The sequence below is a fragment of the Enoplosus armatus genome, chromosome 14, assembly GCF_043641665.1.
Source record: "Enoplosus armatus isolate fEnoArm2 chromosome 14, fEnoArm2.hap1, whole genome shotgun sequence".
Lineage (NCBI taxonomy): Eukaryota > Metazoa > Chordata > Actinopteri > Centrarchiformes > Enoplosidae > Enoplosus > Enoplosus armatus.
In genome coordinates, this window is record NC_092193.1 from 10849209 (window position 1) to 10864694 (window position 15486).

A 15486-nucleotide genomic window follows, 5' to 3' on the forward strand; every position below is an offset into this window, starting at 1 on the left:
CCTCTCACAGCCACACACACACACACACACACACACACACACACACACACACACACACGATCACATGTGCAGTTGCACACAGATACACTATGTCTTTATTGTCTTTCTTTGCTGCCTTAAATTTCCCCTCAGCCAAGTTTTATTGTCCGCACTGCTTCAGCTTTGCTCAGGAATGTGTTTATGAAACACCCTGAGACTGCCTGTTCTTCCTTCCTCTGTGGATTATACCAACCTTTCAACATGGGCACACTTTTAAGTCTACCTCAGGTCTCACCTTTCTTGTTTCTGTAGTTGACTTAATCTTTGTGAGAGCCAAGAACAGCTCAGGAAGGCAAGTAGACCACAAAGGAAGCCAATATCCTTCTCACTGCTGAGTCTTTTTAATGTTTTGCTTCAATCGGCGACCAGTAGGAGGTGCATTGTGTAGAGAGTCACAGCCTTATCGTCGATAAGTGCATGTTTTTGACTGCTGGTGCACAATTATTGCTTCCTTCTACCTCTAATCTTTTCCAACAGATTTATTATGGGTTTGAATGAGGAGGTTCATATGCTGAGCTGTCTTGCTCCATCTTTTTCTTTCCAGTGGTGCTCTGGAAGAAGGGATAATATTTCAGACAGCTCCCAGAGCACCGCAGAGCCAGCCTGGTTCTGTACCCTGCCCAGGTCTCCATCTCTATCTGTCTGAGGTTGTGTTAGACTGACCGCTCTTCGCTGTTCTGACAGGGTAGGAGCGTGTTTCCACCTCATGAGTCAGCCCGCGGAGGCCCAGGTGTTTTTAATCCAAACTCCGAACAGTCCCTGAAGAAGATTGATGAGCCTTGTTATATGTGTCCAGACAAATAGTAACTACACTCAGCCATGCCAGACGGCACACACACACACACACACACACACACACACACACACACACACACACACACACACACACTCTTTCTCTCTCTCTCTCTCTCTCTCTCTTAATAGGTGTGCTTTTGAGTGAATTATTGAGTGATTGAGTGAGGAAGTGAGTGAACGGTTGTATGTAAACATGTATCTGTGGGAGTGTGTGTGAGGGTGTGTGCCTCCTTGTGTAGGTGTCAGTCTGGGGCAAAAATAAGTTTTACTCAACTGGAACGAATCAGAGTCGTCTTCTCAGGTCAAAATACAGAAACAAAAAACAAGACACAGAGTCTACAGCCATGCTAATGACTCAGTGAGTCTCCACTGCACTGCTGAGCTTCGAGCTATATGCTAACATGTTCATAATGACAATGAACATTTTTAAGCTTGGTGTTTAGCTGTGAGGCCCGCAACTTTACTGTTTTCATCACTGCTCTTGTTGCATCGTTTTCATACTGTCAAGCTCTAAAAACGCACTGAACACTACCTGCTTTGCACCACACAGCAGACAGACACAGTTTAGCAACTAGATGATGAACTCAGTGGAGCATTTAGCAGCTAAACTGCCAGATATTTCCTCCAGGAATTGGTAGAGACCAAAAACAAAGACAAAAGAGAGTGAATATTGGGCTTAAATTCACCGGGTGGCCAGAAACACGACTCCAAATGAGTGCTAATGTTGCCCCGTAACTGCTGGATGTTTAAATAAGCAGCTGTTCGCTATCACATTCCCCATATCAACTTTAAAGGTGACATATATCAGTGTTCACAACTTGTTTTTACTGCCCCCAAGTGGCCAAAAGAATCAGTTATTGCAGATTTAAACAGGTACAATGATTAGCATGTTTTAGCATGCTAACACGTGTTAATTAGCACTAAACACAACTACAGATGAGGCTGATGGGAATGTGATTAGTTTTTCAGATAGTTGGTCATAAATAAAGTATTGGACAAATTTAAGTTTTGACAGTATGATGACGACTTTGAAAAGTCAAACTTTTAATAGTTGTTGAGACATTTCTCTCAAAACCACAAATGTGACCCTGGTGTTGGAGCTAGAGGAAAAGTCCGGGGATTACCAAAGTCAGTAGGATTCATCGTCTAGGACCCATGAATGTTTTGTACAAAATGTCATTGCAGTCCATCACATAGTTGAGATGTTTCAGTCTGGACCAAAGTGGTGGACCGACTGACTCATGGTGAGAAAGGAGCTACACACGGGGTCAAAAGGGCCACACTACTATGCCATGGAGCCCTATTGTCTAATAGTTTTTACTCTTTTTTTTGAGCTGGGCTGCTGTTTTTGATCACCTACCCCATCTGTGACACAGCACGACTGACTTTGTATGAGAGGGAAGTGCTGGCACCAGGCGCTGGGCACTGCGGGGCCTCTGGTCTTATCAGCAACCAGGTCATAAGGCAGACTGGCGGGGCATATAGGCAGGGACACGGTGGGACAGGAGGAGGCAGACAGAGCAGGAGAGGGAAGGGGGAGGGAGAGGGGATTGTGGGACTGCTCCATACCCGCCGGTGTGGGTTTGTTCTCCCGGGGGACCCCTGCTGTGCTGGACAGGCATGCAGAGGGCAGATAACCCACGCCAGAGGATGAATAGATGTGAGAACAAAATCAAGGGAGAATAACAACACAGGGCAGTCGTATCTACCCAACATGGTGAAAAATAGTGGTTTGCTCATTGTTTTTTGGACTATACCGTGTTTTTGACGGTGGCGCCTTGTTCAAAACATGTCTACCAACTCGTCAGTATTTGAAAGCTGATACCACATTCCTTTCAAAACAAAAAAAGACATAGAAAGAGAAAAAATCTTTAAACATTTAGGACTTAAACTGCACAGGCACATTTGTTTTTTTGCAGCCAAAATGCACTTGAGAGTTTGTGTGTAAATCGCTTACTCTTGGGTGTTTGTGGAGTACATATTTTACTGGCACAACCTGGTTCTCTTCTGGTCTCACTCTTTATTTTCCAGCCTTTTCTCTGAGTGCCTGCAATTCCTCAGGTTGCTGCTGCAGTGGAGGACAGGCCCACAGGGAGCCACCACTGTAATGCTAAACTGAGCCGTTTACCACTGTGTCTCTGGTGCCAGCAGGCCTGCCTTGCTTAAAAACACACTCTCCAAAGATATCCTTTTCCAGAGTTCAGCTTACTACGCTGTTTAAAGGCACCAGCCACCTTATTCAATTAGAGCTTCGCTAGAAGCCATTTGAGCAGCAATTAGCTTGATTGTCTGAATAGTGATTTATGGAGCCAGGAGTAGGGGTTTCCCTCTGCTTGCTCTCCTGCATGTCTGGTGGATATCTGCAGTTATTTGGTAGATGATTTGCATTCAGAACCATGACAAGCAGGTGTGGAAAATAAGCGAGGTGGAGAAGGGAATGAGGGGAAGTTGATGTAAATGATGGAAAATAGAGATAGATTGTAGAAAAAAGACTATGGTAGGAGCAAAAAGAGCAAGCAATAACTCAGGCAAGCTAGCGTGATATGGACAGCAAGATATCTAAACCGACAAAAAAGCAGACTGCACGTACATACTGATCTAAGGGGGAGTTCAACAGAAAAATGAGTAAGGGAGAGCGGAAAGGAGCGCAAGGGAAAGTGTTAATAAGCGCTGATCCTGGCTCACTTGGTTGGAGGAGCTCGTCTCTGAGGGACTGAAGCAGAGGGGCCAGAGCACCACAGCTTCCTCCTCAGGATGCCAGTAAGGAAGGGCCACGCCATGTTTGTCTGGGCTGCTGCCTACTTATTATCACAATCGCTCTCTCTTCCTTTTTTCCCCTCTCCCTCAATATCATACTATATCTCCATGTTTTCTATCTGTCCAAAATCTTGAAACAACGTTATTTCTTTTCAGAGAGAGGCAGACAAGTTGCAACAGGGCAGATTACATTTTCTTTTTATTATATGTTACCAACATGACAACAGAATTCATACAGTACCCCCCCTGAAAACTGAAAAAAATATATTTTTTTCTTGATTCATGTAAACATGAAGTATTAAGCAATATGTATAAAGCAGTTCAGCCACTAACAGAGCCAAGATTTCTATGTCAGTTTATCACAAAGGGCTGCAAATTTAGATTTTGCCACCGCTTTGTCCAACATTTGTCAGACAAAGGATGACGTGAATCGCAATCCATGGGTGCATTCTGCTTGATGCTGAGGTGCACACTGCTCATTGTGTCACAGGGCTCGTGTTTAATATTTTATAAATCAGTACCAGCAGGTTTTGATCTATGTCTCAAAACTTTTCCAAGTCCATGACAGTGGCTTTCATGAACTCCAGAGCACAATACCCAGATTTCAACCAATACATCCACGCAACATGATCAGCACCTTATTAAGTCTACACATAAGAAAACAAGGGGGTCCTTGGACAAAATGCAAATCTTTACATTCCATATCTCTCGTGACATTTAATATACAGTACTGTCTACTAAACACTTTGGTGAAATTTGGCAAATAAAAAATATTTTTAAACATCTCCCTTGTAGCTACTTTTGAGGATGCAACTTTTAAAATGTAAATAAACACAACTAAACCTACAAATAACTAAAAACAATTACCAACCTTGACCATTGCTATAATCAGCATCAGATACATGTTTTTGTGCATTTTCTGTTTTATCTTATTCTTATTTTTATTTTACATAATTAGTATTTATCAATTTTATTTTAAGTTTCTCTGTTTATCTGCACTTACATCTGTCTTTGTGCTGCCGTAACACCCAAATTTCTCCTCTAGGGGATCAATAAAGGATTATCTTATCTAATGTTATTTTGTTATTTTATGTTTTTGCTACTCTATCACTACACAAGTAACCAAAACTATAAAAGTTATCATTGTGTATAATCAAGTTACTGCAATTCTGTCTCACTCTGAGAGCAAAATGCTGCTGATACATGGCCTTGTGACGCCTGTGTTAAACTGAGGTCTGCGGCTGGGAAACAATCCAGTCAAGTGCAGTCAAGTGGCCTAGGTGTCACTTTGGTACCAAGTAATGAATCACCTGGTATGGACCCATGCAGTGATCAGGATATTGGCTCTAAACACTTTGTTATTCCAGGTCCACTAAGGTCAGCAGAGAGCAGCTCATATAGTGTCCAACAAAAAACCCTGCAAATGAAAGTGTGGGGTTGTGTACTCTCAGATAAACTAAACTTGAACTGACTTAATTTAATTTCCCCTCTACCCCTATTGTGTATACTATGCATCATACAGTCATGGCAAATAATACTCAGACCATATATGTACCCAGACCGTGTTGGGCACACCTCCTCCGTGCCTCCTCCTGGTCTCTTTATCAGTCGGCAAACAAGTGAAAACGAGCGTCTGCCCCTCTTTCTATGGAATTCCAGCCATTCCCCCCGCGTCCCATTTTCCTGCCTGCTAATGTAATCGGAGGGAAACAGAGTCAGCTTCCCAACGCCACAACCTCCAGATAAGACCCATTTATCACATGTCGTTCCTCTGTGGCTCGCTTCACTCTGGGCCTGACCAGATTGAGGCCCAGACCCTGTCAAATCACTGAACCTGTCTCCAGAGAAATAGGGTGTATTGGTGTCTGGCTGAGGTCTGGCTTTTGGCTCATAGGGGAAGGGAAGGAATGATAGCAAGACACATCTCAGTCAGGAGCTGAGCTTTTACTCTGAAAATGTTGAAGTAAAATTCATTTTTTATTTACTTAATTTAATCATACACAGGAAGTTATTGTAGAAAGAGTATTGGGGTGGCAAGGTTGGCATTTGGCTCATGTGAACTTGAGGGAAAGAGTGAGAAACGTTTTAGTAACATCATTTTAGAAAATGTTGATCTAGCATAATGTTGACACATTAAGCTGTAAAAATGACTCGTGTATATGTAGGTGCAAGGTTGTTCAGCATTCAGACATTAAGTAAGTGCTTGTCTGAAAGAACCAGTGTCTCACCTTTAATCTCATCAGAGGTGCATGTTGATTACCAATGATGGGACTTTCCTGTGAATTTGTCAAATGTGTTAGGGGAAAACATGATGAAGTTTGCTTCAAGATCAATCTGTCCTCTCCACTCACTGATGGTGTGGCAAAGTGCCAGAAGTCCTTTGCTTAGCAAACACACACACACACACACACACACACACACACAGGAACCCATACACGTGTGCACAACCACACATTACCTGGCAGGGTCAAAAACAGGAGGTTTAGGTCAGAGTCGTCTGTGCCTGCTTTTTACCACGCTTGATTGAATCAAACAAGGTTCAGTGTTGTTAAATGTTGTGGCCTGCCTTAATCCTCTCACCTCTTTGGTTCCAAGACAGGAGAGCTTTAGTCTGCTCGCTGTCTGTAAAGGCGGACTACATTAGTGCCGGTCTTGGCTGAAAAGGCTGCTTGTATTTCGGGGGGTAGGTCTTTTTCCTCAATGCATGGAAATTCTTAAAACACTGGCATGACTTCAGGAAAACATTACCTGTGGCAGTGTTTGTGGTGAAGAAGGCACAGTGTGCCAGCCTTCAGTGGCCACTGTGCCTGCAGGGAAGCCTGACAGAGTTACCTACTTAGGCTTTCCATGTGCGCCCACACCAGGCGCACTACTTGGCCAGCAGGAGATCCAAATTGCCTGTGGCGGTTCTGCTGGAAATAGAACCTACAGTGCTGCAGTCTTCAGAAATGCCTGTCATGTCTGCAAAGACCAGAGCTCAACCCCTGGGTGGAATAATAACCACACATGTGACACTAAACATGTCAATCATCAGGGTCTGTGATTTCAGCATGATTTTTGGCATTGTGCATGCAAGACAGGATATAGCCTCAACTACAGACACAGGGTTCAGTGAAAGTCTGTTCATGAGTGAGGCTGAAAATGCTGCAAAAACTACGGTTTATTACGATTTTGTTTTTTATTTTGCATAGTAGGCCATCTGTTCTGTCATTCTGTTAATTGGGCCAACAAACAGAAGATGTCAGACAATAACACTAAAATGAGCCAACAGTTTAGCCAGATTATCGAAACCACTTTATTTCGAGGTGAAACCAAAGCAAGCATGTAATAATAGATGTAGTAATCATTGAATGCACAGGAAAACTGTAAATGTGTACAACTACGGCAAGTACGGTAGGTCAAAGCTGAACCAAGAAGTCGACCTGTAAAATGTGACGGAGGTTTACAACAGACATGGATAATAATTTTACGTTCACTTTTGGTTTTCCCCTCCAAATAAGTTTAATTAACCTGTTTGTATTAATTAATGACATCTTGAACTTCCCTTCATTGTTAAATTTTTACTTTTTCATAGTTTTTGTTTTCAAAGGTTACGTTTTTAGTTTTAGTCTTGTTGTTGTGTTCATGTCATGTACCAGACCAGGAAAGGCTTTAAAGGAGAGCAAAAACGCTCTTATTTTTTTATTATATTGAGTAAAGATGTGTTTTATTGCTTATGAACTTTTAATTTGTAAAAGGAAGACTGTCATGTTTTCTTTTAAATGTTAAAGTGCAAAAAAGACACAGAGTGCAACAAATATGGCTAATAGGGCTATGATGCAGCCCAACATACTCCTGTGATGTTATAGGTCAAAGACCCACCTAGTCCATAGTTGTCTGGGTCATCTTCAAGACAGTAGAAGGGTGGAGGCGACAGAGGACTATCTGTCTGATGACTTAAACAGGGATTTGGCTCTGCAGTCAAGGGAGTGTCCATACTCAATCACTACTGACCACCTGACCCCCTCCTCCACCTTCCACTGTCTGACTGTCCGGCCCTGGCAGCAGAACGCAGGATATTCTCAGCAGGATCTTCGCTGTTCTATTCACAGATTTGTGTTCCTCTGTAATTACACCCACCTCCACACACATCACACACATAATATGGTTTATGATGTACTGATGAAGGCTATCCACAAAAAAAGATTTCATTTTAAAATTCAGTCACTGTAGCATGTGGCCACACAAAAAGAGAAAAAAAAGCGTGTCAGTGTGACATGCTGCAGTAGCCTGATGAGGCTTGGCCTGTGGTATCCGGGTGGAGTACGGTGGCAAGTTGTGGATGGAAAGGCCTGTGTTTCATCTTCTGGACAGAGAGAATAAGAGCAAGAGAGAGAGAGAGAGGGGGAGAGAGAAAGAGCGAGGTAGAGAGTGGCGGAGAAGAGGGAGTTAGAAATTAGAGCGAGAGAGGCCAGGGAGGTGAGGGAGCGCAGCTGACAGGAGCTTCCTCTGGGTCCGGTGCCTGTTTTCCAAAGGAAGTGCAGGAGGCCTAATCTGTGGCCCCAGAGGAGGGGGACCTGGTGGCCCCCGCTTATTGTCCATTTTATCATCTCTTGCTTTTGATGGGCCTTTCTCCATATGGACAGGGACTTATCATGAAAAAGAGCCACTGGAGACAGCCAGGGCTGATTACAAGGAAGCTTCCACGTGTCATCAAAATGGATTTCTGTGAACATCTGAGGGCATGATTTTTTTTAAACATGCAAGGAAAATATTCTGACATGACAGCAACCCAGGCTGCAAAATGAATTGTGTATTTACTGAAGCTAACACGACAGATTCGTGTCAAGATTTGTGATGTAATCCTCCCCAGAAACTACGACTGTACAGTCTTTTCCCATCTTGTGTGGCGTCTGAGAGGAAAAGTCAATCAGGGAAAACACTGTGGCTTGTGGGGTCAGGAAGTTGATGCAACCGCTAGAGCCACAGTTTGTCAGGCTGTCACTTCATAATGAACAGCTGAGGAAGTCACATACAACCACACGCACGCACACACACATATACACACTCACAACTATCCACCAGATTCACATTATCAAACACACAGCGAGGTAAACAACAGTGAATCCTTCCACTTATTTATACAGCCTCACTTTCTGTTCTCCTTCACTCTCTTGGCTTCCTGTTTATGAGGCTTTTGCTTTTACAAGGCTAGATATTAACAAGGTGTGCAGTTTCTTTAGTCGACTCTGACCATAACTAATACGTGCACTATGAGGCATTGCATCAGATTCCCTACATCCTCCCACTCCTCCTACTCCTCATGCTATTTTGGAGCTGTTAAACACCCTCCCCCCTTTGTTCCCACTGATTAGGGGGTCTGCTGCAGGGAGTGGGCCCTGCAACAGGGATGTCCGATGACCGGGACCCTTCCTTTGAGGGTTGCCAAGACACTCAGGTGTTTGCATGGACACACACACACACACATTTCCTCCTCCTCGTATCCCCCCCACCTGCAACTGTAGTCGTCGTTTGCTGCTGGAGCTATTATTGTCATCATCATCGCCATCATCGGACTATTATGACTAATGTTAACCTAACCACCATCTGTTGGGTGCTGTCACCACTACAGCACTGGCTTGGCTGGAAGTCCGCTCCATTCGTTTTCAAGCTCTTCCCAAAGAAATGATGGGTGATTTTTAAGGAATGAATGGACAACTGTTCCTTCTATTACTCAACTGTGGTTGAAAGCGCTGGAAGCAGAAGCTGTGTGGACGGATTTTAGCACACTGTCATACAACAGACTTATTTGACATGATTTAAACTGTTTCTCTCATTGCGAAGCACAGGTCATCATCAGTGCAATACTTTTCCATTACTGTGGGCATTGTCGATGTTCCTGTAATCATCATTATCGACTCAGCGAGGGGTTTGGCCCACCCAGCTTCACCAGGTTAGTGAGTGGACCCAACCAGGGCTTCATGGCAACTGAGCAGTAAACATCCGGCCATACATCACCCTGTTTGGCTATCCCATACTTTGCTTGTTTTTACCTCCCACAGCGAGGACGAGGGCAGGACTTTTGCTGTCACTACCTGATTGTTAACCCTTAACAAATGAGGACTTTCTGTTGTAGTTAAGGATGAATTACTGCTGCGCATTTTGCAACTCTAGTTTCCCCAAATGCTCGGCCATGCTGTCAAAACAATGATGGTGTAACAGAAACACGAGGTAAGAAGACAAGGCAAACGTTTACATTCAAGAAGCAACAGGAAAAAACTGCACATGTTCAAGTTATGAAAATGTTTGATACATTCATAGTAAATGTTGTGTGACATAATGAATGGATGACATTAGCTTTTTAGAAATATAATAGAAATAAAATCCCATCTTTCATCATTTTTTATTGTGGTCTGTATGTTCTGCTGTAGATTTACTAGATGATACTACATTAATCTTTCTCTCCTCCTTTTGCTATCGTTAATGTTGCATTTACCGCGTCCTGATCTGGACTTGACCTGAAACAGGAAGCACAGGGATGTTTCAATCATAGCCTAGCAACCGTAACTAGGCATGGTAGACCTGTCAAAACGGTGAACAAGGCGCTCTAATAAGAGAGATAAACAATATCTAAAAGAGTTTGGAGGGTGATGTCTTGCAAAAGTGCAAGGAATGGATTAAACTCTGTGTTCATCTGCTTTAACGTAATCTTACCTACAGTAGTAACCTAATGTTTTAGCATCACAGGACATGTAGCCGAGCTTGACAGGCATAGCAACGGTAACTAAGGGGCGTGGATGAAGGGTCCATTCCACTTTGTTTACGAGCCTCATTTTCAATGCTAACCTAAGAGCACCCTCAAGGCCCCACACAATCCCACACAATCCCCTCCACAAGCACCATAGCTGTCCCCCCCCCCATGCACGCACATTCCTGCAATCACTGTCAGGCCTTTTCTCGCTCTCTGAAGCTATGCATCAGGCAGAATAGAGAGCTGACCTCAGCCCTTTTCAAAAAGGAGTCTCTAATCCAGCCTTCTTAACTCGATTAGAGAGTGTCAGAGGGATCAGAGATACTCTCTCACCTGTCATCTATCACAACGACGAGACACAAACTCAGAGCCATGGATTCCTGCTGGCCACGATTGGAGAAGGAGAGCCACATTTAAGGGGAGCCTTAACTGGTGTTTCATACCTTTCTACGTGAGTGAGCAATTACAAATGTTCAACCTGTACAGTCGCCATAAGTAAAGTGGTACTGATTAGTTACTGGAAAGGTGTGTTTACTAGACCATGACAACTTTTCCCTGCAAATTTCCTTATTTCAGGAATAAGTTGCTGTACTACTGTGCGTAAGAGGAAAATGTCATTAAAATAGCTGAATAGCTTTATGTCAGAAATAGGTGGAATAATCTCAACCACTGGTGGTTATTTTAAGGGAATTAGATGGTAGTATATAGTTTGTTAAATTACTTGTTAAGATGACTTTTTAACAGTGTATTGTGTCCCTGCAGGGTGGGACTCCCCCATGGATTTTCATTTCAGACGTCATCTCATGGTACCTTAAAGAATGCCCGTATTTCCTTGAGGACCTGTAGAGGAAGAGAAGTGACCACCACTGGAGGCGGTGATGTTGATATTTCAACGCCGCCAACTCTCTCTCTCTCTCTCTCTCTCTCTCTCTTCCTTTCACTCGCTCTCTCGCCTTGCATGTTGTGTGAAGGCAGGAAGGAGAGGGATTCACCGGTGGCTCATTAAAAGCCATTAGGGAGCAGCACACAGACAGGATGCGGGCAGTGAATAGAGGAAAGCAGGGCAGGGCTGAGGACACTGTTACTCTCTCAAACCCCCCTCCCCTCCACAGCCTCCTCTCCCCTCCATCACACACACACTCACACACTGTTATCTTCTCCACACAGCACTTCCTATGGCCCCACACATATTCCAACAAGCCCCTGCTCTTAGCTCTGCCAGCTCATGTCTCACACCCCTCTGACCTGGGTCTGTGACGAACAGGCCCGGCGATAACACGTTCTTCACTCCGCTGCTTTCACTATCTCTTTGTCTGACACCTTATCTCTCGTTCGCTCCCTTTGTTTGTACATCTCTTTGCCCTTTCTCACCTCGGGCTCTCCGTCTCTTTTGATAGTTGCCATCTTTTTTGGCACAATGCAAACAGTGATGGACCGGAAAGGCCTCTATAAAAGGAGAGCGAGCTCCAGTACACAGCCCAGCGTACTGTCTGGGGCCCGTGGGTCACAAAGTTATTTAAAAAAAAAGAGGTCTGTCAGGTTGGGATCGTGGCCCTGTGGCGTCAAACAGAAGCTCCACCTGAATGTGACCTTATAGGGCCTGGGAGGGTAAAGAGACAGGCATTATCAGTAGCACTGAATGGGAGTGATGAATAAATCAGGAGGGTCCTCTGGAGAAATCTGTGAGACGTGTGATGCTTCAGTGATTTTCCATAGAACTAGCCTTGTGGGACAATGTCTTCAGTGTTTAATGTGCAGCAACAAATCAAACTGCTGTACAATCCCAACTTTTATCTCCACCGCACATGGACGCACCACTGAGAATTTACTATTTTTGCAGTGAAGAAGGAGACATCTTGGAAACAAAACAAGATTTGCATATTTATAGATTTTGTTGTTTTCTATGAGGGAGAAGAGGTAGATGTGCTTTTAAGATTGTTAAATGAACTTTTTTGGGCAAAAGACTGTATTTTTTATGTCATAAAAAATGTTTGGAGGGGATCTTTTCTTTGTCGCTTATTTAGTCACAAATACTTAATGATATAGAGAAATATGGAGGTGCTTTTACAGAACAAATACAGTCATATTGCCATGCAATGTGTTGGGTCGAATCTTTAACAATTTCCTCCTTGATTTCAAGGCGCACTCCTCAACTTGTACCTGAAACATTGTTGTTTTGGTTTGGTGAAAATAGCTGCATTTGTAGGCTCCCTTCGCTCCTCCTGCATGCTGCCTCCTCAGCGCGTCAGGTTGTGTCTCCTCTATGCAATCACACACTTGCTAACTACCTCCTGGCCTTTGAGCTTTTTCTTCAGCTGGGTCCTTACCCAGGAAAATGCCAGTCCGTCAGACAAACCTAACAAATCAAACTAAAGTTAATGTCAGTCGGTTTCAAAACATAAACAGCGATCTCCGGCAGAAACATGATGTTCTGGAGGTGCTGTAGTGCAATCAACGAATGTGTCTTTAATGTGTTACCCTGGGAGAACGCATGGACTAATCACCATGTCACTTACATAATGAAACACCCTCTATTGTCTTCACTTTCAAGGTCTTTCTTTGCCAACCACATTATTGCATTGACTCACTGACTGCAGAACGCCATCCATACTTCTAGTAATTATGAGCTCTGAGGACTCAAAGTCACTTGACACCATTGACCCTGTTAGTATTGGGAAACACCTCTCTCCAGCACTGAGTTAAGAGTCACACTGGTATTGTTTAGACAAAAAAAAGCTGGCTGCGTTTAGTAGTGGAATGGCTGCGTTGTCCCTTGCCAAAGACAAATATAAATATAGCAGTGTCATTATCTGCGGCAGTTAACCAGGATCATTTTTCTCTCCTGCTTGCACGTGCTGCTTCCAGGTGTTGCCATAGAGAGTAATCCTGTTTTCTCAACTGCACTGCTCTCGCTGACAGAAGTTCCACATTGGAGTTTGCAGGGTTTAGGAAAATCAAATGGAGGGCAATCACTGTGTTTTGACAAGTCAAACTCTCAGAGCCTCGATGGTTGTTGGGTGCTGATTGCCCATACGCAGAATGTAAGAGCTAATCTTATGTTCGGCGTGTGTGAGGTGTAAAATACATTCTTGTATATTACACAAATAAAATGTGGGATGTTTATAGTTGTGAAGTGAAAATAATTCCCCGAAAATCTCACAATATGTGAAATTTCTATCCAAATCAGCCCAGTAATATCTGCATGTTGAGGAAGATAAAAGAAACACACCACAGTAATTCACACATGGAAATCCTCGCTCTGTTGCCTGCTTCCAACAAGGTCAGAGTGCAGGCTTGGCTACACACCAGCTAACACCAACTACTGGTATAAGGACTCAGAGCTCAAGGATACTTCAGGATTCTTGCTGCCACAGGAGACTGACCCTTCTTTCAGTTGAAGGACTCTCCAACCACTCGGCTAACCTGCTATATTCAAAACGACTGTGGTAAAATGGAAACACAGACTCAACAAAACAATGGTCTCACACACAAGAAAATGTGGCAGAAAATCACATTAAGAAAAACAAAGACGGGAAGTTATTATTAATTTCAAAGAGGTAAAATTCCTTGTTAAAAATACACTGAATAAATCCTGCACTGTAAACATGTGGACATGAGCTGCAGCAGTATTCCAGATGCAATGAAAAAATCTTGTGAATGGGATGACCACATCAGGACTTCAGCACAGAGACACAATAAAGACACCATCCAGAGCGCATTTCTCCCCACGTTTACCACAATCGCCTCAATATGTGATAAGTTTGTCTCCTGTCATTGTCTCATTTCCTGTTCTTAAAATAAGAGACCATGTTTCCTTTTATCCACTACTTATATGGCAGCCGCTTACAAACGACTGGACGTACTCATTCCAAAGCTATTTGTCAAATGACTAAATCAATGCAATATGTTGCCTCGTTGGTCTGTTTTCAATGTTTGGTGGTCGGGGAAATGTTGTCACATGCTCAGACAACATTCCTCGCTCCTACTGTATCAGCCCTCACTGGCACAAAAGCTTTGAGTCGTGCAAACTGTCCTCTATTGATGAGCAGTGAGGTTTTACTCAATATTTTGCCTGTTCATCTTCCGTGCAGATGATGACCTGACTGCACAAAATCCCCCTCCAGGGGAATACTTCAATCTGTTTGTGGTTTGCAGCTGGATGCAGGTGATGGAGCGCTGCCTGGGAGACAGCTGTGTGAGTGGGACTGGAGTACATGCGAGGCCAACAGTCTTCAAAAGCCTGTAAGGAAAATCTCAAGAGTCGTAATGAACAAGAGATAATCAGCTATTGTTTATCATTTTCACAGCGTACATGAAGATGTTACCATGAGATAAAATGTCAAATCAACATGAGTTCAGCAGGTGATAAAAACTTTCCTTATGAAAACTCATTATGAATAAATGGACGATCGATCAAATTATTAAAACCTCTGCAATGTAAACACATCTAAAGCGAATAAAAATCTAGAAAGTTGAGACTGCAAATTGCCACGAGGTCCTCAATTTAGCAAAACAAACTGTAGATTGTCCATAACATGTTTCCTGAGATGCTTTGATTCGGTCTGTTAATTTGGAAGGAAATCCATCTGCTAATTGATTGGTGCATATTTTGAAACAAAGCTGCTGATTGGTTTACTCATGGCCTGATTGCTATTTATGTTAGAGTTTCAACGGCTTCCTGTTGGGCCATAAAGTCATGCAAAACAGGGGTTCGCTCTCCAAACACTAGATTTGATCAGGATCAAGACCATTTTACTGCTGCCCTCTAGAGAGTCAATCAAATTATTTATCTCAAGGAAGTCTAGTCACTCAACATTATGAACCTTCATGCTGGTGTTCTCCAGGAAAGATAAATATACATCATGATTTTACATCCTTCTCTTCACGTTCTTACTGTAAAACATGCTTTACTATTTAATGCCAGAAAGCTTTGTGTCAGTTTTATACAACAATGATTCAAAAATTAGAAGGTTTTTAATAGAAATGAAGCTACTTTAACATGTTCCCAGAGCATTACTCAGCACATTCTGCAGGTCCTAATATGCTCCTTGACAGGCAGACAGGTGGCAGCAGAGAGCCATGAGGCCACAGCAGCTGATGCCCTAGGGTCCACTGCAATACAATTAAAATGTATGTGTCTTTTATACCATGCCAGCTCCATCTTT